The sequence below is a fragment of the Rhagoletis pomonella genome, unplaced genomic scaffold (genome assembly GCF_013731165.1).
Source record: "Rhagoletis pomonella isolate Grant_MI unplaced genomic scaffold, Rhpom_1.0 Rhpom_scaffold_00013, whole genome shotgun sequence".
Lineage (NCBI taxonomy): Eukaryota > Metazoa > Arthropoda > Insecta > Diptera > Tephritidae > Rhagoletis > Rhagoletis pomonella.
In genome coordinates this window covers 19,721,344-19,745,973 of record NW_023458567.1, presented here as the reverse complement: position 1 = coordinate 19,745,973, position 24,630 = coordinate 19,721,344, and the positions used below count along the sequence as shown (strand labels likewise).

At 35.3% G+C, this 24,630-nt stretch overlaps 1 protein-coding gene and 1 long non-coding RNA gene across 8 annotated transcripts in view; one reads left to right on the top strand and one right to left on the bottom strand.

Annotated features, from left to right (window-relative positions):
- Positions 1–24,630, top strand: part of LOC118748932 (acidic phospholipase A2 PA4) — a 74,510-nt gene that overhangs the window by 8,154 nt on the left and 41,726 nt on the right. Inside the window, exons 1-2 of one of the 7 annotated variants that reach the window (XM_036483689.1) lie at positions 8,201–8,306; positions 8,642–8,737. The exons of 5 other annotated variants lie outside the window; for them this stretch is intronic. The gene's annotated coding sequence lies outside the window, so the exon portion shown is untranslated. Of the gene's footprint in view, positions 1–8,200; positions 8,307–8,527; positions 8,738–24,630 lie in introns of those variants that run through there. One more of the 7 variants, XM_036483686.1, reaches the window with a different exon arrangement.
- LOC118748933 lies at positions 3,170–21,088 on the bottom strand. Its single transcript, XR_004994116.1, has 3 exons — positions 21,025–21,088; positions 3,685–3,724; positions 3,170–3,446 (listed from the first exon to the last, which is right to left on the bottom strand). It is a non-coding gene; the product is annotated as an uncharacterized LOC118748933 (long non-coding RNA).

Here is a 24,630-nt window from a genome sequence, read left to right as displayed (position 1 = left end):
CTAAAATAGAAAATAAATAAATGAGCATATTAAAATTGAAAAAAAAAACAATATGGTGTTATATTAAATTCCTCTGCTTTAGACTTTTCACAGCTTCGCCCCTTCCTTGTCGTTGGCTTTATCTCTAAATTTTTAATCCAACACGAAAATTCCTTGGATGCTAAGTTTGAGAACTTGAAACTTTCCTGCTACGTACGTATGTACATATGTACATGTTTGCTTCTGAAAAATTTACTCTACAGTTCTTGTAGCTGTTACTTAGTCCTGCCTTGATCAGCTGATCTTTCAATCGTTGTCGTCAAGATTAACCATGGAGACATGCGGAACGTATGTTGGCTAGGTAAGAGTTTATCTTGCTGCCACATCCAAACCGTAATTGTGCCAGAGAAACAAGGATATCTCGAGGTAGCTGGAACTCTTATGTCGGCAGTCACTGGGCGATAGTTGGTGCAGGTGGTAAAAGTCGCTCTGTAAACGTTGATTGTATTGTCTGTACAATGTCGTATCCAGTGGCTGCTGTAGTTCCGGATTTTCTCCTTCGGTTCATTGAGATGTCTTCTGACTAGCCTAAGCGGAGGTTCTGCTTCCTAAAAGTGCCTATTTGGTTGCTCGAATGGGTAGCAACTGACCAGGAACTGCTTGCTCAGCATTATGTTCCCTTAATAAAGAATCTGGGCGCGATATCTGATTTGATAGCGGCATCAGAAGGCACTCCATAGCTGCCCGTAGTGCTGTGTTGTGGCATGTCTGTGCCATAGTTAAGAACGAGAATTTGAGACTTGCGGCTCTATACTTTATTGGCAGAGTAGGTTGTGTGCCCTGAGAAAGAGAGGAAGGCCCGAATCGTGGCTGTTTTCTCCACAATACAATTTAAATGGGCGGAGCACACTCGATATCGAATGCCGTGATCACAAAACTAAATTTTGATTCAAGTTACGTTCCATATAGAATTCCATGTTCGGGCTCAGGCTTTCAAAAGAAGCCTCTAGAGCTTTCGGGCTGTACACTGTGACATTGGTACGCCATCCATATGAATACCTAGCTAAAATCTGGCATCTTTCGTACTGATGGTAAAGATGTTTAGGTGAGAGGGTTAGGCCACTTGCGAAGTAAAATTACGGTTCTATGTTATCGAACACATGGAATAGTAACGACCGCAATATATTCTGTGTGAGAAGCCTTTTAGAGTTTTCCATGGATTTTATATGGGCGCGCCAGAGTAAAATCCCTCCCGTCGTCACTGGTCTAAACAAACTTCGCACGGAAATAGTCCCACATTTTGCTTAACCCTCCACAGAACCACTAACCTACAGACTAAACGTCGTCTAGCTTACCATGCGATATGACCCGGAAATCCGGTGCATCTTTTCCGACTAGACTGGGATTAGGCTCAGATTTACAGCAATTACCTGGCGAGTCTTCGTGAAGGGTGTTATTTACTTATGAAGGCATGTAATCCCAGCGTTGTATGTACATATGCTTTTGGGTCGAATGACTATTTGAAATGTGGTTGGATTTCGCTCTTTAAAATATTAGAGGTGCCACCTGAAGAGCTTGATTACCATCAAGTACTATATCCAAGTAATTCGCTCAGTTTTTGTTAGCTTTTTCGCTGGTTCCCCAAGTCCATAAATGTTTTGTAGGATCTTTTTATAGAACTTCGTCTCACCAGACAATCATCGTTTCTGCTTCTGCGGCAAGAAGGTGTGTGTATATGATGCTCATCTTCTGAGACTTTGTATCTCCTTTGAAAGTTATGTGTATGTTACTTACGTTAAGAACGAAGTGCCGAATCGCACAATTCCGTTACCATCGATTAGATGCGTTTTAGTGCAGTGACCCGAATCAGTGATCCGGAACAGCGTTTATTTAGAATTGTTACGTACGTAGCTTATTCGAGTTCCAATCACGATGAACCACTAGAGCTAATCAGCCTCATTGTAGGTATCGTGTCGAGTGGAAAATAAAAGGGATTTGCTAAAAACTCCCAAGCGACTAGTGTATTAATAAGGGAAATTTGGCAGAATTTTTGATTTATTATCGTCGTTTGCCCAAAATGCCCCAACGCTTTTATTATAAGACCTTATTTCGACACCTGAGTAGAACATCGACCTATCTCGGCAGCCAGTTCGGAAACGTCCAATCTCAGCACATTTTCAATGTATTTCCATTTGAGATAGGGCGTGTTTGAACCGAATTCTGAGAAAGAGCGTTCTTCAACCCTATTCTGAAATACGGCGTTTGTGAAAAGTTTTTTGAGATAGGGCGTTTTCGAACTGGCTGCTGGGATAGGTCGATCTTCTACTCAGGCGTCGATTAGTTGTAGTTGTAACAACATACAAAATCTCCAAAATGTGATAAGGAATGCTTAGAAAGTGAGCACCTTTGGCTCGAAAAAAATCTGGGAAGTTTGTTAAACGAATACCTGAATGTTACCGAGTAAAGGGAGCCTCTTGAATTGCGTACCGTTGGTGTACGCACAATATATATCTATATTGAGAATATAGTCCGCAATCTTCTTTTTTGTGCGGCTTTTGAGGTCAGCCCATATCTGAAGAAAATTAACAAATCGTATTTTTGGTTATGTTACTAGAATGTTCAGGATTTCTGCTACCAAGTATAAGCTTACCTTTTTCCATTACCCCGTCCCATCGCATCTGAACCCTGGCTCGGTCAGAACCAAAACACACTACAAAATTGTTTGATATTTATAAACTTTTCACTTTATTTACTTCTTTTGGCTGAACGATCCATCTCGACGATCACTTATATCCTTTCGCTTGTTTTTAACGATTATCGGCTCTTATTATTATTATTATTATTATTTTCGTGTTAGACAATTGCAAACTAGACGAAAACAACGTAACGAGCAGCTGTTTTCGTGTTGCCAGACGAAAACGATTTACAAAGTATCAACTGACGAACGATTCGTGTGACAGACGAAACGGACTCTCGTTTCGAGATACATGATGAGGCTGACCATTTATAGCTGAATCCTGACCCAGTTGTCGATATCTCTGTGTCGGAAGACAGTGTCTTTTTATGCGGTCGAATTTATTTCCCTCTTCAAACCAAAGGCAAAGTACATTTGTTTCTCCCATTGGAATTTGTGATATGCATGAACAATCTATATGCCTTTCGCGTAACGCTGGAAAGTGGAGTACGAAATCAGAGTCAGGATATAGTTTTACTTGCGTATTAATTTAGTTTCATCGCATCAACGGCGAATGGATTCGATGAGAAGCTTTTCTTTGGCTGAAATACACTTGGAGGTTGTTATTGTTAAGGTTTTATTTTATTGATTAACGCTTTGACGGCCAACGAGATTTAGAGGTTTTGGTGTTGATTTTGGTTTTTATTCTTTTCTCAGCCTCTGTTAAAAGAGAGAGAAAAAAAACTGTCGACGGGTCCTAAAAAGAGTTATGTTGACTTCAAATATTAAGAGTCTGAAAATTATTAATTAAGGTAATACTATTAAAAATAAAATGAATACGCTTATTGTTTAAACACAAAATCATTGACACATGTAAAAGCATACAAAAGTTTTAAACAAGCGCAGGTCCCCACATCACACACACAGAAAAAAATGTACATATATAAAAAACATGAAATGTATAAATATATAAAATAAAATAATAAATATAAAATTATAAAAAAAGAACCGAACAATATTTTTTAACTCACCTTCTTTAACATTTTCTGCTCATCAACTTAACACTTTTTTCTGAAAAAAGAAAAATTAAAATTTTTATAAAAAATGAAAAAAATATATACATATACATACATATACCGGGGTGGCCACATAAGAGGGGATGCCACTACTTCTTTACAAGTTTTGACCATTTATTTTTTCTTTATTTATTTCATATAATTTTTTTTTACAAAAATATAGTTTATAGCACAACGAAAACCAAGTAACTCAAAGCTTGTACAAGATTTATAAAAAGTCGAAAATTTTCAAGAAAGACTTATCAAATCCCAACTTTTTAAGAACCTTTAGAAAATATTCGGTTATGCAGCTTTATAGCCCTTAAATTTCAATATAACATTGTGCAAGTTTTGAGTTAATATTCCAACGTACTCGAACTTTGTGTAGAATAAAATGAATACATAATAAATAAACAAAATTCTAAAATTGAATGGGCTATAAACTGCATACCCGAATTTTTAATGGATTTTTTTTCTGATAAAAGAGTTTTAAATTTCGATGACCATTTTTTGAAATTTGGCGATTTTTCATAAAACTTTAACAAGGTTTCATACTTTGAATTGCATGGTTTTCGTTGTAGAGTAAACTATTTTTTTGTAAAAAATTAAATAAATGTCCGAAACTTATAGAGGTTAGCCTCCTTAATTATGTGGTCACCACTGTATATCATGTAATTATATAATGTTTTTTTAAGGATTTTTCTTCTCATCTGAACCATATGTAAAATATATTTATTTTGTTTTTTAATAAAAGTGTATGGAGTAAAATATATTACATGTATTATAATAAAAAAATATGAAAAAGTTTAACTCATAAAACTATTTACATACATATATAGTATGTATTTCAATAAAAAAAAAACATAAAAAGAACCATAATACAAATTATGCCTACATGTATGTATGTATTTACACGATTAAACAAATAAATAGACAACAAACCTCACGATTACAATGAAAGAAAAGGGCGTTACATTTGAATGGAAACAAAAGCATCCAAAGTAATCCTTTTCAACACAGAAAAAAGAATACGAAGAAGCAGCAAGAATGTGAAATAAATTAAAATGCTGGAGAAATTTAGAAAATAAATTTTAAAAATTATAAAAAATGCATTTTCACTTTGCTTCCTCAAAGGGCTATCCAAGTCAATTGTACTTTTTAAAGCGCGTAGCGATATATGATGACTTGACTTACTATTTACATTGTTAAAAATGTATGCTCTGACGACTCCTAGACTGAAAATTTAACTGCATTCGGCTGGCATTTTAAGTGTATGTAACCGAAGAAAACGCTATTGTAGACGATGTCTCCCCCATCTCTAAATATACATACATACACATATGTATGTAGTTCTGCTGCATAAAAGGCAACGCCGACGAAAAATTTCTAACAGAGTGTGGTCTAGCCCAGGCAGGTTAGGGCACTAAGGCCCATCTCCGGCAGAACATTACTGAAGTCACCCGCGATATCTGCGAATTCCTTGAATTTCAGTGCTTTTTCAATGGTGCTAAACAAACTATGCAAAGCTGTGTCTAACGACCTCCCAGTAGACATGTATAAAGCTTTACAATTTATTTACACATGTATATATAAATAAATCAATTTCCAGAACCTGGAAAAAGAAAGACGTAAGGCTTATTGGCCGAAGGTCTTCGATGGCTTCACGGAGGAGTGTCTGCCTTTGGAAGTCCAGGTGGAACAGCGTATGCCGATGGATGCTTGGTCAGGGAGTAGCCTTTTTGCTAATATGTGAACTCTGGATACCGGCCGCCCTCCCGTTTCAACTAGACTTACCGTGGTGATATTTCCCTCCAGCTCAGCAATGAGAAATTTCTGAACAATCACTGCTCAGAATCAAATCTCGATCGCTAGCTGGAAGATATTGCGCGGGCTGGCAAGTGTCACTTTGTACATTTAGTACTGCTCATTGACAATGAATCAATGACGAAATTCACTTCGGTGAGTATTCAGATAGCCTACAGATCCGGCCACATAAAACTACATCTACCGAACACTTCGCCTAAAAAGAAGCCGCAGAGTGTTGAGACGGAGTCGGGGAAGCCAACAGATGCCTCGGCAGAAACTGTGTAGGCAGTGCCTGCGTCAGACCACGGTCCTCGTCCAAAATCGCTTCAACGTATGCAATGGGCACCATAAGTGTACTTCAGGCTAATCTTCATCATGCCAGAGAGCCATCGGCTGCCTTATACAGATTAGCCAGCGAACGGAGCTTCGCTATTGGCCTACTCCAAGAACCGTGGTATACTAAAGGCTAAGTAACAGGACTCAGTCGGTCAGGTAGGTTAATATATGACCGGGTGGGAGGTAATCCTCCAACTGCCCTCCTGCTCGTAGAAAATATGAATCACACTCCTCTTTCTCCTTATATTTCCAGGGATGTCGCTGCCGCTGTAGTGGACAGTATCAATATGAGTGAAAGTGGTCTAGACAAAACGATTAGCAAAGCCATGTGGGCCTGTCGAAGACTTTTCGGTCGAACATAGGGTCTTAATCCCAAATTAATGGCTATATCAAACTAGAGCCCGTCCGATTGTAATATGTGCCTCCACAGTCTGGTGGCGTTGCAAAAAAACTGCCGTTTAACTTGTGAACAAACTCCAAAGGATGGCTCTATTGTCGGTGACAGGAGCAATGAGAACGTGCTCAACCGTGGCCTTAGAGTCTCACCTGGGTTGGACTCCTCTCTAAATTTTTGTTCAAGCAGCAGCAGTTTCAAGGAATTTGCAAATGCAAAATTCTGACTGTGCGCTTAAAAACAACACAACATAAAAGTATTTTGAGCAAAATACCAGGTCTAGGAATCTGCGAGTCCTCCGACAATATGCCAATGAAATCTGCTTTGGAAGGAAATATCAAGTAAAAATACCAGATCGAGATGTCTGGTCTATGGCCTACCTGAACTATATCCCAGGTATGTACACTGGTACAACATATGGAACAGATATGGAGGGCAGAGCAGGAGCGGTTATCTTCGGACCTGCCACAAACTTTCTATTGCGATGGGTACCTGTATTTCAGGCCGAGGTGCTAGAAATCTCTATTTCTGCCAAACTGAGCCTTGATTAGGCTTTAAAAGGCGCGTTTCTGGTTATCTTTTCTGTTAGCCAAGCTCCAGGCTCGACAAGGAATGTTTTGACACTATCCAACTTTTGGCCGCAAGGAACATGGTATTACTGTGCTGGGTACCAGAACACTGCGGGATCGTAGGTAATGAGGCAGCCGATGAATTGGCAAGGGAAGGCTCATCGTCTATACTTGTGGAGCCGGAACCGTTTCGAGGATTCCTTTGGTCCTCCTCCTCCTCGGCGCTCATAATCGAAGCGTAGGTAAACTCAGAACGCAGGAGGTACTGGGGAGAGGTAGGCAGCCTTAGATAGGCCAACATTTTTGGTTATCCTTTTGCGAGAAAAGATACAAATCACATGAGCAGAGCCAAAATCAAATTGCTAAGTGTCCGTAATCACTTGCGCTCTCACATGCACCGGATTGGTCTTTCCATAGAGACGGATTGGCGCTTTTGCCTTGCATATGAGGAGACGTCTGACACATTACATATGTATATGTGATTATCCAGCATTAGTCAGACTAAGTCTGCAATACTTCAGTTCTTCCACAGTCGATACCTTTAAGGTTAGGAATTCATCTACAAATAAACTTTTAGTTTTTATAAGCGAGGCTAATAACATCTTGGTCCGTCAGGGTTAGGAACCAACATAGAATACAAAAGATCTTCTAGGTCGCGGTGCCGCTTGGTTCTGTTGCACCTTAAAAAATGTACATAACATTTAAATGTTGTGCTACTATTGAGGTGATCTTCTTATTTATTTTGTCGCAAACCTTATATGTACATACATATGTATCTCCTAATTTATTCTACGTAGATAGTACCTTATTCTTTCAGTGTATTTTCCGTAAGCAAAGCTTTTCATTCACAAAACTTTGTAAAACCGCACTGATTTAACTACTTATACCACATTTTCGCATACACATGGCATTTGGCCAACGAAAAGCTCACGATGCGCGCGTCTGCATAGGTTTATTTTTGGCCGTGAAAATGCCAAAGCTTCAAACGACACACACACACAATTACATATACTTACATGCGTGTAAAAGGTGTACACAAGAATAGCGAGAGCAAAACAAAATGCAATAAGCAGAAGTGAAAGGAAAAAAAGGGTAAGAAGGAGCGTACAAACTGAGTGTAGCTCAATTAATTGATGAATTATTTAAATTGCATAAGGAACAAGCCATATTTTATTAAACACATACACATACGTACATATATGCGTACGTCTTCCTACTAAAAAAAAAAAAAAACAATGCAAGCGGCCTTAACCGCTATCACTCAGCCTCAGCTATTGACAACATCCGCCGGTAAGAGCGTTTAGCTTTTTACACGCTTCTAAACTTTTGTATCCTCGCCAGCTATGGCTGCTGTTTGTCAAGTTCGGCTCAGTTGTGTGCAGAAGCACCACGGAAGCGGACGTGATATTTAACGGTGGCATTTGGAAGCCGTCAATTATGTGGCGCTTGCGTTTTTGTGCTTGCAGCATTTACTCGCATGTTCTATTTATTGTGTATGTGTTTGTGCACATTTTATAAAATAAAATTTAATTAAAGAAAATTCGTGGCTATGTAGAGTTTGTCTAAGTGTGTAAAGTCATTAAAAATACATATATACATATGTATATTCATAATTGAATTAAAAAACGATATGCAGTTATTTAGTATATTTTTCGATAAAATGTGCCAATAAAAACGCTCAACGAATATTATTTATTTGGAGTATTTGTTTCAGCTTTTTAATGTCTTCAAGCTCAAATTCGGGAAAAAGCATAAGTTTCAGTGAAAAAGTTTAAGTTATCCTTACATATTTACATACTTCGTTACTTCTACATATCAACTTCTACAGCTACATACGAACATATCAGCCTACTAAGAGTATCCACTCCTGCTAAACACATACATACATACTTATAAGGCAACGTCATCACAATCGCGTCAGCAGGTGAGTGTCCTTGAACCAACATTTACTATGTAGTACTTGTACTCTTACTTACATATACATATGTATACATACATAAGTATTTGTACATAAAAATGCCTCTATCTGTTCCGATTGCATGGTTCTGAAAATGTGCTTGCCTTCCGATACATATCGAAATTATATTGAAGGTCACTTTCTGATACATAGTACATACATATGTCAGTCAATCCTGATCAGATTTAGCTCTGTATATATATGTATACACACATTTGTATGTATATTAGACTGTGTCAAATAAAACGAATATTTTTTTTTCTTTCGGTCCCATATGAAAATTTCGTTGTCGGGCACGCAAAAAAATAATTGTGGTAAAATTTCAGCCCTCTATCTTCACTATCACTATCGAACACGCAAGAGGAGAGGTGGGATTTTTTTTAAACAAAAATATTTAGTAGCCACTACTTCCCATTTATATTTTGGAGATTTAGTAAATTGATGTCTGGCTTAGGCCAAGCTCTTCCTATTTGGCTCTAAAACCGTTTGTCGGTTAGAACTGAAACCAAAAACCGACAAAAAAGAAGGAACCTTCTGAACAGGGCTGTCTGAACAGGGCTCGATCAATACTGAGTACTCCAAAGAACTCAGAACTCACAATATAACTTAGTATTAAGTGTCGAATAGACTTAAAAAGTACTGAGTTTTATTTACATTTAACGGTATTCTGAAAAGATCAATTTGCAGTTTCAATAGTTTTAAAGTACAACACTTGTACCCAGTACAGTTAGGTATACATTTGACGTAATTTGGGATTCATATATTAATTAAGCTAAGTTTTTTGGTTTAATGATATTTTCAAGATGAGTTACAACTGAAAAACTACCTATTATGCCATAAAACATGTTCAATATTTTAAAACTTCTCAAAATTTAAAATCAGTGACCCTTTCCGTAAATTTTGTGTTTTTATTTTTTCGTTTGTTTTAATTATTTGGTTTCACGTACTCATCCACATTGTAATTTAAATAAAATATTGACGGATTAATGAGATTTTTTGATGCACAAGGACGAATGGGTATTGAAAATGCCCTTTTAAAATAGTGTCCGTGAATATCCCTAAAAAATTTTAATATTTATTTCTGAAAAAATTATACGTTAAAAATTCATATACACACGACCACATCCTCGAATATCGTTCTTGTAACTTTATTAACTAGTAATCAAATAAAAAAAAAATAAATAAAAAAAAAATTAAAAAAAATACCAATTTTATATGATATCGCCCAAAAAACAACGCGGCGCATTCGTAGTCAGACACTAAAGTTAGTTGCAGCGTTTTGACATAATTTTCAACAGAATATCTGTCGACGATGCTTTCGCAAAATTTTAACAATTTGCATTGAACAATTTGGAAACCAAATATTCACACCATCGTAAACAACGTGTTTACCGTCGTAAACAACACTCTCATCACCTTTTTGACCTAATAACAACAGTAAAATATCATTTTATCAGTTTCCACCTTCGTATATATAAAACGGTGTTTAAATGAGGCGATTTTACAGACAACGTTTAGTTGAAAGCAAAAATCTCCTGGTGCAAACGGCCTTTCACCTAATCGCTTCCAATGAAGTTGCGGTGCAGCCAACTTTTAATTCAACTAAACGTCTATAAAATTTACTTTAAAATCGTCTCATGTAAAAATCGTCTCATTTAAATCAAGAAAAATGCGGATGAAGAAGTCTTTTAGGTCTACAAAGATAGCATCGTCCGATTCATCTAGAACAAAAATGTTTCAAACAAGGAAGAGTTCCTCTGCAATGTGGCGATGGAAAATGTATATATAGATACTTTTCATTTCAATCAGCATTAGAAGTTCTCTTAGCTCCTACACTCGGTTTTTGAAAGGCTAAGCTTCCGTGAACCACTTTTATTCCATATTTTTGGTCTATGTACGTTCCTATCGAAAGCATAAACATTTCGGTAATGATTAACTCTGGTGCTATTTTCGGCAATTCCCGCACTTTCAGTTCTTCTTAATATGGTGGGGTCAGAACTAGGGATGTTAATTTTTCAGCCTTTTCCGATCCCGGGAATTCCGGGATGTCGTTATCACAACCACGGGATCCCGGGATTTAGATATTCATTACTTTTCAACAACTTAAATCGAAAAAATTGCTTCTATATTGTTTGAGAAGCTCTACTACCATAAAATAAATAATAAATAAATGGGTTTGAAACCTGCTGTTTTATTTAAAGTGGCGTTTTTAATTTTTCTCTCTGACGTCAGGATTTATTTTAAAGGACTTTGTAATTTCAAAGATATGATTCATTCCAAAAATTATTTAGAAAATTCAATGCGTTGTAGAATAAAAATATGGGTACCAAATGCAATAGGAAACTTCTTTAGAATTTTAAAAAATTAAACTTTTTTGGATTCACAAGGACGAGTAGGTCATTTTTTAGCGGATAAAGTTAGAAAGACGAAATTAGAGGATGTTATCGAGTTTATATAAGTAATTAACATATATATTTTTTTAAACCAAATATTGCGAAATTCCAAGGATACAATTTTGAAAGGACATTTTCAATAGTTACCAGTCCTTCTGCACCAAAAACTTGAATCGGTTTAAATTCTACACGATTTCGTCCTTAATTTGATACCCATACTTCTTCTCTAAGCACATTTCTCTAAATTTTTTAAACCACGTCAGAGTGAAAAACTAAAAACGCAATTTTGCTACATTTGGCCCATGGTTTCGCGAATGTATTGATATTTGTGTTTAAAATTTACTGTCGCGCGGTGTTGTATGTATAATGAGCTACACGTTTATAAACAAATATTAATTATTAAATAAAAAAAGAAATATAGCCAATACTGGTCAAGAAAAGGAGTTTCTATTATTGCCATCAGTGCAAATTATATACCGTAAAAAGACTCCGGGATTAACATTCCTAGTAGTAAAATTGCTAGTTTCTCAGCAAACTCCCGAATCAAAAAATACCCACACCTGTTGTGTCACCATACTTACCAGGGATCAAATTGAGTGTATGCATTCGCCCAAGACCTCTTGGTCTGAGATAGAACCCTTCACTTGTATGCCAAAACCAATTTCTTTTAGCACTTCTCTGTTGTTTACTCTTTTAACCTAGCAAATATAAATACAATTTCTTCCAATATATCGACTCCAGCGTCAGCTGGTATGTTTTTTGTTGAAAATTAGGTGGCTAATATACTGTTTTGCTTAAGCAAGTTTATGAATGACCCGGCATAGAGTGCCGTTGATACGGTTCAGTGATGCCAACGTGGTGCGACATTTCCATACAGTTCCCGATTTCGCTATTTTAGATCCTATTGCCTTCAATGCTACCTGACTTTCGACAAAAATAGTGGCTTTGTCTTCTGGAACTCTACTACTAAGTAAAACACTAGCCGCCCTCTCTATAGCGTAGATCTTCGCTTCGAAGACACTGCAGTCGTTCAGTAGACGAAAGAATCGAATGATCTGCAGGTCCTTCGAGTAGACACGGGCTCCGGTTCCTTCTTACATATTTGAACCGTAACTGTAGTTAGATATACTCTCCTCTGCTACTGTAAGTCCTGCATCCGATTAACCTCTGGTCGGGAACCTACTGGGTATCTTCGTGTTGAAACCACAAACAGGCATAATGCAATCGGTCCTTGCTTCTATGTCTGCTTTAATTCCTTTGAGCCGCCACCGTTTTATTTCATTCAGTATTGCTGCATGCCCAAAATTGGTTGCCTTCCACATATTGGCTTCTCTGAGCCTGAGAGCGCTCTTTGCGGCCATACTATGGATGAAAATATCCTGCGGTGACAAATGAAATATCATGTTAAGCACTTCCTCAGGTGCTCTATTCACTGCCCCCGATATGCCAAGGCATGCGAATCTTTGCACTCTCCTCTATTGTTTTCCTGTTATTCCCTTTGTTTTTTGGTCTGATGACTGTGGTGCAAATCCCATAGGTGACGTACGGTCATAGTCCTAACTAACTGTATATTTTTTCCAGTGTAGGCGTTTGTATCAAAGCAGCTGAGGTCAACGCAATTATTAATGTACGCATAATCAACGCCACCTTTAATCGATCAAATTCCGGTAACATTATAACTGTAATAGTCGTAAAATTCCAGCTGTCAACTGGCAATTACCGTCACAGTTAATCCGTGTTGATCAGATACATATGTATAATGTATGTATGACGACTAATTACGCATATTGGCAATATGTCAAAATTTTACTGGTTGCTGTTGACGTGTTTGCAATTTTTATTTTGTTATTTGTTAACTCAAAAAAAAAAAAAAACCATAGTCTGGGGGCGGTGCACATATTGTGCTTGTATTATAATATAATAAGAACGACATAAAAATTTAAACATACACATATACATATGTACATATATAAAGCAAATTCAAGTTCAATGGAATTAAATAGTCTTAGTATTTTGGCATTTCCTTATTTTTCGCTATCTAATTTTGCGATTACACCGACTCGTGCTGAAGATTATTTTATTGATATCCACTAAGCCTACAGATTTGTACATTTCGGAAGTCACACGGTACACTGAGAAAAGAGTTTAGTTACGTCAACTAAATATGTTTTCTTCAACACATGATTTAGTTATAATTACATTATTTGGTTATAGTTACCAAATGATGTGTTGAGAGAAATTTATTTAGCTGACTTTTTTCTGTGTGTAGTGTTGTTTAGAAATTTGAGTTCAGCTCAATAAAAGAATTTCCAGAGGTGGTTTTTGGTTTCTCTGTTTTATGTATGTTCATAAGTATGTGCAAATAGGCATTCGCAGTTTTATAAAAAATTTGTAAAAGTTAGTTAGTATTTACACAAAATTTACAAGTACTCACACCACCCGGTAATTATATTTATTTTTAAACTATGTATCATCTGTTTTATTTACCACTCCAATGTATGCACAATTCATACATACATACAAGTACTTATATTCACATACTATATACATACATATGTAGGTCAAGTTCTGTCTTTTTAGTGACCATAACTTGTTTCTTAACTTGCAAAAAGAATTAAAATGCTGAGAAGCCATCAATAAATTAAATGTGTAAAACTTGTCAGCAGATAAGCAGATAACTACGTGCAAGTAAATACAGATATTTACCTACATTTTATATACAATATATATGTATGTACATACTCACATAGTATCAATGTATATAAATCTGCTCAACCTCAATTTTTGCGTGTGAACATTCGTACTAAAAATCCTGTTTTATGAATGCGTCCTTGCGTATACAGTGGTTGATCAAATTATAGCCGCACCACATATTGACAAGTTTTAACAATTTATGTTTTTGTTATTTAATTTTAGTTATTTTTTTTTAATGAAAATATAGTTCATTTTTTAACAAAACCTGTGTAAATCCAAGTTTCAAACGTTGCAATATTTCAATAAACTTTCGTAAAAATTTCGAACTTTTTAATTAGATTTCCTAAAAAGATTTTGAATACCTAGTTTTGTAGCCCATTGAATTCTAGTAGAATAAAGTGTAAATAGCTAAAAATTGCCGTTACTTTTTTGAGATTTTTTTTTGTCGCATTTGTTTCCATATAACGAATGAATATTAGACTGCATCACTCACCATACAAAAAAAAATCGGTACTATTTTTCCATTGGAATTATAAAATCTATTATATTTTAAGACGTCCACCAAAATATTTCGGAAAAAAATTAAGATTTAAGTGAGCTGGACCGATTTGAAAATACCTCCAAAAATCGAGTTTTTTATGAATAAAAATAGTTTCTTAAAGATTTTTTTTGAAAAAATCCCCTCAAATGATAAAACGGTTTAAACCTAAAATATATGCATAAAAATATTAAAAAAAAAATTAAAAAAAAATTTTAACGGAATCGTAATGATGAGATTTTTGATGTGTTTTTTTTACTTTTTTCAAAGATTGGTATAGGAAAAACTTGAATAACTGAACCTAAACTCTTCCGATTTAGAACTTAAGAGGTCTCATTGGAAAGGTATTTTCTCACCCTTTTTATTTCATTGCAAATAAACTCATTCAAAGGATGGAAGAGAAAGGTAGGATGAACGAACGTCATTCAAAGTTGAATTAAGATGTGTTGGTATTTGAAAAAACAAGATGGGACACGAATGACGTTTTTTTGGCCAGAAATACAAACAGTGTGAAAATACCTTTCTACTGAGATCCCATAAGTCTAAATCGGAACATTTTTGGCCCAGTTATTAAAGTTTTTCGTAAACCAATCTTTGAAAAAAGTAAAAAAACAGCATCAAAAATCTCATTCTTACGATTCCGTTGAAAAGATTTTTAAATATTTTTATGCAGATTTTTTAAGCTTAATCTAGTTTGTGATCTGAGGGGACTTTTTTCAAAAAGTTCTTTAAGAAACTATTTTTATTCATAAAAAACTTCATTTTTGGAGGTATTTTCAAATCGGTCCAGCTCACTTAAATCTTAATATTTTTTCCAAATATATTGGTAAACGTCTTAAAATATAATAATTTTTGGTGATGCAGTCTAATGAATATACATATAGAAGAAAACTGTAATATCTTCAACAAAAAAATTCCTAATTAAATTTTCAATTGTATTTGGATAGAAAAAATGTAGAAAAAATTAAAATTTTCGTTTTCTTATTTTTTTTAACTTTGATGACAAATAAATAAATAAAAATATTACGAATTTCGAAGGCGTGTAAGTTTTAGCGTTGGTAGCGGTCAAGATTTTATCGAAAAACTCCCTCCGTTCATAAAATTGTTTTCAGAAAAAACGCGAAAATATTAGAAAAAGTGCTGGTATTATTTGATTCAATTTCAACATTTCATTTCATAAGATATTTGAGTCATCAGTGTGTACGAGGAAGGAAAAGAAAAAATATATATTTTTTTCATGTGACATTTCGAAACATAGTTCTAAAGAACTTTTAGTCAATGCTAGACCAATGGCTCTACACACAGTGCCTTAGACATACGGTGACCATTCGTACCGATTTTGAGAAAACTGTGCCGCTGAATAATTTTTTAAATTCAGGACGTATAAGTGTCCCGTTTTTCATATTTTTACCGATTAAATCCCGATTTTCAGTGTTTTCTTTATTAGTTTAATAAGAGTCTCCCTGAACTCGGGCCCAAAAGCCAGTTTTCGTACAAACGTGGTAGCACTTTCGTAATCACAAAGAACACAGAATATATGGGAGCCATAAACATATAGCCCAGTTATGCATACTGAGCTTTGCTTGAGGGTTGTCACATAGGAGTCTGTTAAATGGGCTTTGCGGGTAAGCGGTTACCCAACGCATTGCACTTAACATGTAGAATTCTGTTTGGTTGTGATTTTTACGTAAAAATGGTATAGCGGTGCAAGTATGCATAACTGGGCTATTAGCCAGCATCCTTATTTTCTATGATCTTTGTGTTGTGACAAAATGGTACTCTCGCTATATTGCAGTCTATCAATCTTTTCTCAACGATTTGAAAAGGTTTTTATAGTTTTTTGTTATTAGTCTGTTGTTAGTTTAATTTAGTGAAATCATAAAAAATAATCAATATTCTTTTAAAAAATTAACTGATATGAAAAATACATATAAGCGGTAGATACAGTGGAAATTATAAATAGAGAAGAGAAATTTTAGCATTCGTTGACTTTTCCCCTTTCGATTACACAGTGCAACACTCAAAAATTGATGGTAATGAGAACAATTGCATTCATTAAAAGAGGTCAAAATAAGAATAAATACCAAAGCATTTGTAACAGTTGGTTCCCATTTCCATAAACAAGTACAATGAGTTGTTTTGTTTCGCTCACAAATTTCATACCTACATAAGAATATACCAACGTATATATATACGCATATATATAAAAAAAAATTTCAGTTGAACATTGAGCTGTACCAAAAACTCCCCAAATCCCTTCCCCTTCCCGCTGCGTTAACTTTGGAAAATGTGTTTTTAAATTACACGTCCTCATTGGGAGCTTATTTCGTCGACTTCAAATTGAGATAAAAAAGCAATGGTAACCAACTTTTTCAAATCCTTTGGTACTTTTTTATTATTTGACCAGCTTAATCATTTGCTGTTGGTCCGATGCCCATCACCTCCAACTTTTTGAAATTTGGTGCACAGTGTTATTTAATATTCATCATTTTTTTTACAGAAGTACAACTCGTTTTCAAACGAAGGCCATGTAAGTGAAAATTCCTAACTTTGTACAAAATTTAGCAAAATTCGACAAAGTTCCATCAAACTTTTGAGCTTTTTAATTAGATTTTTTAGAAACATTCTGAGTATTGAGTTTTGTAGCCCATACAATTCAAACTGCAAATTTTAATTACCTAGGACTTACCGCTGATTTTTGGTTTTTTTGTTTTTGTTTTTTGTGGAAGGGGTTTTGTATTTCGGGCCATTGTGCGGCGTGGAAAATTACTACCACTCACTCCAAAAGTGGTGTGCTCCGCTGCTTGGGTCCCTAGCATTGGCCATGATTCGAGGTAGCGCCACGAAAGTAGTTGAAGCCTTTTTACATACACCAGGTGATTCGTAAAAGTCAGTCTCCTGTCTAAAATACTAAGCCGGACCTATATTGGATGATTAATTTTTGACGTTTTCTCATTTCTTCTCGTTTTTATTCTCCTTTCCTTTTTCACCTTTTTGTCCTTTATCTTTCTTTCCGTCTTCTGCTCGGCACTAGCACCGCATTATTGTGGGATGCTTCATACAAATTGTATGGCCGTGAGGATTTTTGGTAGTTCCTTGCCGCTTGACGAGCGAATTTAGGGATGCCAGTAACAATGCAATGCAATGCAGAATAAAAATATGGGTACCAAATGAAAGAGGAAATTTCTTTAAAAAAAAAAAAAAAATACAATTTTGTGGATTCACAAGATCGAATAGGTAATTTGTTAAGCTGATAAAGTTAGAAGGACAAAATTCGAGGATTTTATCGAGTTTTTATAAGTCCTTAACATAAATAATGCAAAATTTCAAAGAAAAAATTTTAAAAGGACATTTTCAATACTTACCGTCCTTATGCACCAAAAAATTTAATCTGTTTAAATTCTACAGAATTTTCTCTTTAATTTGGTACCTATACTTTTTCTCTAAGCACATTTCACTGAATTTTTTAAACCATTTTTGAATTACTGACGTCAGAGTGAAAAACTAACAACGCCGTTTTACTATATTTGGCCCATGGTATCGCATATATATTGATTTCTGTGTGTAAAATATGTATATTGAGCAAGACATTTATAAAAAAAATATTAATTATGAAATACAAAAAAAAAAGAAATATAGCCAACACTGGTCAAGAAAAAGAGTTTATAGTATTGCCATCAGTGCAATTTACAAATCCCGAAAATCCCGGGATTATTTTCCGAGAATCCCGGGATTTTCGGAACTTAAAAATTTCGGGATCCCGGGATTAACATTCCTAGTGTGCATGCACACTTACTGGTTTAATTCGGTTACAACTATGCCGCGACATTTAGACCGCGAAAGCTCATGAAGAGCGCGTCTGCGCCAACAGGTTTCTGGTTGACCGTGAAAATGTCAAAGCTTCAAAAGCAACGCACAATTGAACGTGTATACGAGTGAAAGGTGACGTACAGAAGAATAGTCAGACCAAAACAAAATGCACAATGCAAAAGTGAAATGTAAAAAGGAAACGAAAAAGCATTGATTCGGGTAGCGGGGTGATGTTGTTTAGATTTAATTAACAAACTAGCTAAAATGAGTAAATACTTGATTAAAACAGACGAAATTTAATAAACTGAAGCCACTGTCAGCATGTAAATAGGTACATATAGTTTTTTTTTTTTTATTAGGTACTGATTTCAACTAATTTTTTACGCTTAGCTTATTAAGATTGTGACTAAAAAATGGACATTTTGGATTCGTGAAGTATGTATTCGATTTCAGTTTGAGATTATGATTTTGAAGATTTCTTTGCCATTTTTGTACGTGCCATCGTACAGTGTGCCTGATGGAAAAGCTGGGTCGACAAAATTTTGTTCAGATTTCCAGACATAAAAGATATCTGCAAAGCTTTGACCGAACAATTATTGTATGTCTAATATTGCACTGTGAGGTGTGACAGTGTTTAGAAACGAACTTAGCTAATTAACTTACCACTGCAAAAAAACATGCTGCTACAAAACAAATATCTAAATTTTTGCGCATTTCTTGCGCACTTAAAATCTAATTTTGGTTGCACATTTTAACGCGCATAGTAGCAGAGTTATAGCAGTAGAGGAGGTGGGGATTACCTTTGCTTTATAGATGCACATCAAGTTAACCAAGCGCTTCATATGCCTGATATGAAAGAGAGAGATATGTAGGCAGGCCGATGAAGCGGTAGCGCGTGCGGTAACTCTTTTACCATTTATTAATTGGGGGACTCCATTGGAGGAGTCATGCTCTAGCTGCCGCAGCGATTAGCTGAATTTTGGGGCTTTGCTAGAATAGGGGGTAATTTTACAAGATTAAAATTCTTCGTAGAATTGCTAAAGGTGTTTAAACATGATAGATATGTCCACCTAAGGAAAGGTATAGCTTAGATTAAAATATTAGCTGCATAATGTTACTAAAGTTACTGAAAAGAAAATATTGTCCTGCTAGTCGTCGAAAATAGCATCGAAATGGCTAGCTGTACATTAGGGGAAAATCTGCAGAAGTATCTACGTGTTCGATGGTAAGAAGAAAAATAGCGAAAGAGAAATAAGTAGCGTTTTGTAGAAGCTCATAAACCGTGACTTCCCAAAATCGTCGTTCGTTCTTATAAATACATGGGGTTGTGACTGAAGCTATGACCATAGCGCACAGAGCGATATTTCTTTAATCTCGTTGGGCAAAGTTACTTAAAAAAATATGTTCTGTATTCTGCCATAGTTTTGTGACGAAAGAGTTTCTGTTAAATCATTATATTTGTACCATTCCATTAAACATAGTCCGAAAGGGTTCCTGCTTTACAGAAATTTGGAATCACCTAGGCCACAAATGGTTGGTAACAAATGATTTATTTACTCCAAGATTTTGTGGACGATGTCCTAAAATTTCCCAGCCAATTTTGTCGCCAAACAGTCTAATGAGAACCAATGAAAATATATCTCTGTTCTTAAGCGCAGCACAGTGTGATAGTTCAACAATCTAGGCGGATAAAATTATCAACTTATAAAAATATGCTCTGAATTCTACTCTTAACTAAGATCGCCGTAGATTACGAGAACGAACACAAGAAAATGCCAACGTATTACCACGAGCATCCACTTGCTATTAATGTTACTAATAACATCAGATACTCTGATCAACAGGGGATCTACTCTGTATTACGACTCGAACAGCAAATCGTTCGCATTCGAATAGTTGGCACTAGGAACTTCTATTAGTCCGTGTCACCTTTCGAATTGCAAAATAGAGTAGACTCCCAGTTTTTGAGAAGTTAATCAAAATAAGCCCGCGAAATTGTGTCCGCATCTTATTATTGCCCTTATTGGAGCAGGGCCTCTTCTGATACCAAGATTTCTCAAAAATTAAAACATATATATATGGCATACATATTTATTTCATCGGACAACGAATAAATATTAGAATAGGATTCGTTTCATGTGTAACATTTAATGATGAGATTATGGATAGAATTTGGTTTAAGCATTATAAGTAATTAGTTTAAGAGATATGTGTTGTTTCATGCAAAATAATTTAATACGTATTTTTAGTATGAAAAACCTTCAATTTTCTATGTAAAATAAAACTAATGTTACCTGGCAACTCTTTTGAGTTTCTCGCGCTTTGTTTTAATTCAAAATTCTCTTTATTTTTATATGGATGCTTAATTTATCAGTATGCATAACTAAATGAAAAAATTTCAATAAACCATTTTTATCACCAAGCTTGATCTACACGGCTCACTGTGCATCGGTTAGACCGTTTATTGTTGACAGCAAAGGTTTTGCATATAGGTATTTTTCAGCGCAATTTTAAATAAGCAACTTTTCACGCTTCAATTGCAACATAATGGAATATGATAAATGCTAAAAATTATGTTTGGACATTTTGGCCAACGACTTTAACCAACAAGATTTTATAAACAATGAACACGTTTTTCTTTTTCACATCACAGTGGGTGTCAAAGTAATTATGTTGAACACAAATTCGGGTTACACTTTAACAGAAGAGCATATTTAATGACGCACGTACATATGTTTATAATATAGTATATATGTCGGTATGTATGTACATATTTAGGTATGTACAATACGTTTTTATTTGGAAGTAAGTATCAGTACCTCGCCGTAAAGTTGTTTGCGTTTAAATGGCACCTTTGGCCTTAACGAACGACCGCAGGCATTTAACTGACGGCAATTTTTAACGTAACAACAGATAAGTTCACGTTTTGTGAAATCGAGAGTAAAAAGTGTGAACAACAAAGTAATTAAATACATATGTACATACATATCTGCAAGGTGGAGAAGCTACACAAATGGCAATTGTCTTACAAAAAGATGTGCATACATACACTTCCATGCACTTGAATAGGGACAATGCTTTTTTGCCTTTTTCTGGGTTATTTCTCTTTTATTTCATTTCTATCTTTTATTTAATTTCTATTAATTTTTAATTAAAATGCAGTTAATGCTCTAACAAAAACTAGATAAATAAATGCAGGTTTCAGACTTTGTAGAAAAAATTGCAAACTCTTTTTTCAGAATCAACTGTAATTTGTAGCTAACTTAAACTAGCACTACTAGAATAGGCTACAAAGTTTAATCAAAAAAATTCTGGGAAAAAGTTTACATTTTTGATGAAGTGGTCCCATACTAATTCGGTTTAGATCCGATCATACTACTAAATTTCTATATGAGAATTTTTATATTAGAAGTCGGTAGTGTTTTTTGCTTAGAAATTACACAGTTTGAAATTTGTATTTATATGTTTTATGTTAGAGAATAAATTGCATTTTAATTAAAAATGAATTGAAATCAAATAAAAGAGAAATAACCCAGAAAAACAGCCAAAAAAACATTGCCCCTATTCAAGCGTATGGCAGTGTACATACCTACTTGGTCCTAGCAAATGTTTTAGTACATGGTATTTGGCTAATAAAATTTAAACGTGTGAATATTTTTTCGAAATATTTTCCTATTTATAGCTTAAACCAATGGTTGAAAATTGTATAAAAGCATATCCTCTATTTGCCTTCCATCAGCGGCGAAGTCGATTGCGGTATGTACCCTATACAACGGGAAACTTTCCACTCAACACTTGAATGTCGAGTAGAGTCTAAGTAAATTTTTATGATGTACGACATACCGTCCCTGCTGACATTGAATTCCCGGGACGTGGTTTTCTGTTTGCGAAACGGATTCCGGACGATTTAGATTCTTCACGGTTTGTGGTCTTCGCACAGTGCGGATATGACCGGATTTTCCTCGGTCAATTATTCTACCGTCTCCTTACGTTACAATACATAAAATTTCAGTTGATTTTCAGTGACCACAACTTCCGAATTAATTCACCTTTCATTGCCGCATTCCATCATTGCAAACAACTTACATAGAAAACTTTAAACAAGGGAACCTTGCGTAAATGTCACTATTCAAATAGCCGTTAACTTAAAGTCTGCGAATCATAATAGTTATAGCGAACCTCCAACCCCTCCGCTATGGCTTAGGTCGAGGCCACGCAATGAGCGGCAAAGCGGCAAGCGGCTGAGCGGCGCCATACAAATCCCATCTATCACTTTCTGGTTTAAGAGATGAATCCCTCAGAACTATCTAGCTTGCAGGTAGGGAGCAGCAAGACTAAACACTTCCAGAACTGCGAAAGTAGAACGTATGCGCCCTATCTTGCAGGTTCGTTGCCTGGTATGTTTCAGTGCTAAGACACCTATACCAAGTGAGGTGCAAACTGCAACTCAAGTTCTTTGAGTGAGTTAGGCTACTCTGATCCTCATGTCCTCACATATTTTCACTACATTGAAGAGGTTAGTTATTTTTTAGACTGAACATATTCTCCTTATCAAGCTTATTAATTATATGACAAAATGTCCAAAAACGTAAATTTGTAAATTTTTAATTAATACTTTTTATTAATAGAAGTGCGATATGTCCGTAGCTCATTGTCTCGTCGCATGTTCGGCTTAGGAAATGCCAATAAGCTTCTTGTTCAGCGTTCATCGAGCGATAGGCAGCTATTGAGACCAGGAATCATAGAGAGTGACTGCGAGAAAATCGTTGGAAAAGAGTCTTCTTTAATATGTATTGTCTATTACCAATTTGTCAGAATGATATTTGTTAAAAGTTATTGTTTTTAATATACTATAGGTCTATTCTCTAAGTAATGCAAAACTCTTGTTTGGCGTATGGATTGCACATTTTGCGAAATTTTCCCATAGGAAAACCATTCCTGCCGCGCAAGACTTAGAGAATACCCCTTATATAAATATTTATCATGTGTTGCAAATTTAATTACCAATATGACTGACAATCAAGCATCAAATTTTCGGCTCGCGCCAAAAGCTGCATATATGTATTTATATATCATGCACTCAAAACCAACAGCACACACCTCCAGCTACGCCCAGCAAATATTTTTTGATTTTTGTTTTGCTCACCATTTTTATTCACATACAACATTAATTTAAACCAATCAATCTAAACGAATCTCACTGCTGTACAAATTAAAATTATGCAAATATGCGCTTTAAAATAAGCTTTAAAAAAAGGTCCATTGTAAAGGACAAATAATGCATTTTTCATTTTTCTTTTCGTCTGGTCGATCGACAGACTGAGTTTGTTTACATAAACACTTAATTAGGAAAAAATTCGCCACACTCAAACATAATGAGTTTAGAAACCTTGGCAAAATCATTTCATACTATTGTGACCGACTGAAGTTTTTTATTTTGCCAAAATATCTTGGTGGGTGCAGGTATTCAATATCAAATTACTTCAGAGCATAGCCAGTTGAGTGAAGGAGAAGTGAGAAGTATAAGAGTGCTACAGTAAATTAAAAGATTTGTTTCTTCGGTTAGTGCAGTGGTACAGTTTTTACATGCTGAACATTCAAAAATATGTTTTTTGTAGGAGAACCCTGTTGTGTTATATAACTGCTGCAAGCATGCAAGTACCAGAATGACCAATGAGTTATCCGCGGCGAGAGAAATTTGTTGAAAAATAGCTATGTAGATACTAAAATTCCTCTAGGTAGAGTAACCCGATTAGTCGGCCTCAGTATGTAGGAGGATGACAGGAAGAATCTCAGAAAAACCTGTCAGCTCAAGGGTCAGCCCAGTGAAGACGACGCCACAGGTCAAAAAATAATTTACACAGATAGCATTTAAATCTGTGACAAGAGTAAATATCATGTGGAACAATTCTTTAGAGATCGATTTTTAAGGAATTATTTTTCAGTATTTTCTCTATTTTTACTGTTAAGGCAGTGTCACACGATTCCACCCCAAATCCCGAAATACAATTTGTTCAAAATTTTCAATAGAAGTTCGCTGTAGTGAACCAATCGTGTGACTACAATAAAAAAATTTTCATTTTGTACCAATAGCCCAGTATAAAAAATGTAGAAATCTGCGCAAATGTAACAATCGTGTGACACTGTCTTTAGGGCGGTTTTAAACACTCACATATATTATTATTTGTAAGCCTTCTCAAACCTCTTTCTTTTGACAGCTTTTGATGATCGTACCAATTTACTTAAACTGCAATTTTCAAACAGTTGGAAACTCTCTAATTTTTTTCTTTCTATATCACTGGTCTACAAATTTCAACTTTTTTTCTGCGAATAAGACGGGACCTGGTGTTTCTGAACGGATTTTTCGTGCTGAACACGAATCCGGGGTCAAAAATGTCCCATCACGTCACGTTTTCGAGAAAAAA